Below are 1,979 nucleotides of genomic sequence, written 5' to 3' on the forward strand. Positions count from 1 at the left end.
TTTCCAGCATTTGCTGACCGGAATTCCTTGGCTTCATGGAGCCTTCAGCTTCTGCAAACACCTTGTGCCAAGGCAGCCTGCACAGGATCCAGGACCAGCTCCACCACACCTGTGATGATGACCGGGAGCTGGCATCTTGGATCCATTCACAAGATGATGGCACAGAGTAACACAGTGCAGGACCGACTGCCACCTGGTCAGAACCAGCACTTGTCTTATTTTACGAAGAAGGAAAACTTTTCCTGACAGGTGGGACAGCCTGCCCATCTTAGGCCCTGATAAATCATTGCTCAGACTCAAAACACAAGGCTGTCAGCTCTGGAACCCATGCTCTTTCTCCCTCCACCAAGCTGCCCCTTGGTAGCTCCTGGGACTCAGGCTGCCCTCTCTCTGCAGGGGTCTGACGTCAGCCTCTGATAAGCTGCAGGGGCTTCTCCACAAAGGAGCCAGGGCAGCTGTGCTCATCCCACCTGCACCCTCCACCCTTAGCAGCCTCCCTTGGCCTGCAAGGGATTGGCACCCCAGCCCACCCCCAACCAAAGATGAGGAACTCATTGTCTCTTAAACAGGTCCTTATGCCTGGTATCACAGATTCGTTCTCTCTCGTGGTCAAAAAATGATCATTGTGCTTTCCAGGGTGCCGAAAAGAGTAATTTGTACTTTGACGGCTTTTGTCCACTACAGGTAAGTCTAAAGTCAATCACTGAGTCTGTGAGAAGTGATTTTTGTCAGAAACAGACAATCCCCTGCCCGTGCCCCTGCCTCAACAGTCCCTCCCTGAAACAGCAAGGGAGCAGGAGTCAGCGGCGGTGAAACCCGCTGTCTCAGGTTCGGCCCATCCCCTGCGCCCATTATCATCTGTGCAGACAGGTGCTTCTGTGGCCACGTTTGCCTCTGCCTGTGGGAGGAAGCGCTCCTGATTGCCTGCTGCAACCCAGTACCGAGCCCCAGGCACACGAGTGCCAGTGCAAACATCATCTACAGGGACATCAGGAACTCTCTAATCTGACCCTCAGCACAATGCTCCCATGAGCTCCCAGTGTGCCCACAGCATGGAGGGCACACGTGCAGCCCAGGTGGCCCTGTCGGCTGTCCAAGGTCACATGGTGGGGAGTGGGGGTTGCAGGGCTAGGCTGCAACCCAGGCTGCCACGTTCTGTCCAGGCCACCCTGCCTGGCAGCGGTGACCTCAGACTGAATCTGGGATACCACAAGGTCCTTTCACAAGAGGGAGGAATCTCTTCACCCCTCCAGGCCTTGCCTGGGACCTTGGTTGCCATCATCTCTGCTCAGAGCAGGGCCCAGATGAAGCCTGCACACAGGCACTCAGGCCAGGATTCAGTGCAGCCGGAGGGCAGGTGGTGTCAGCACTGGCCCTCAGGGTCTGCCTCACCTCCAGTGCCCAGTTAAAGATGGACTTACAGAGACTAGAATCTCAGGCAAAAGGCACACGAGTCTTCACACTATAGGCAGAAAATTGTCCAAAAGATATCAGAAGTCGTGGAACACAAAGTACATTCTCCTACTCATGAGTATTCAACAAATAATATGCATCTCAGCTGAACCTTCTGTTATAGATATTTCAGAAAAAACACAACGCTTGACATTATCCACTGAATAGATGAGCAGGCACTTCTTACTATGATGCAAAACTGTATCACAGAGGACAAGGGTGGAGGGCGTGAGGCATGGCGGTTCAGACACCACTTGGGATGCCTGCATCCCGTATCAGAATGCCTGGGTTTCAGTCCCTGCTCCACCTCAATTCCAGCTTCCTGCTAACGTGCACCCCGGGAGGCAGGAGGTGCAGTTCCAGCTTCCTGCTAACACGTACCCTGGGAGGCAGGAGGTGACAGCTTGGGTACTCAGGTCCTTGCCACCTGGATCATTGAGTTCTGGGCTCCCATCTTTGAACTGGCCCAGCCCTGGCTGTTGTAAGCATTTGAAGAGTGAACTTGTGGATGGAAGATCTCTCTCCAT

This window comes from Oryctolagus cuniculus, chromosome 19 (assembly GCF_051225735.1).
Source record: "Oryctolagus cuniculus isolate XC-2025 breed Fujian yellow rabbit chromosome 19, ASM5122573v1, whole genome shotgun sequence".
In the NCBI taxonomy this organism is placed as follows: domain Eukaryota; kingdom Metazoa; phylum Chordata; class Mammalia; order Lagomorpha; family Leporidae; genus Oryctolagus; species Oryctolagus cuniculus.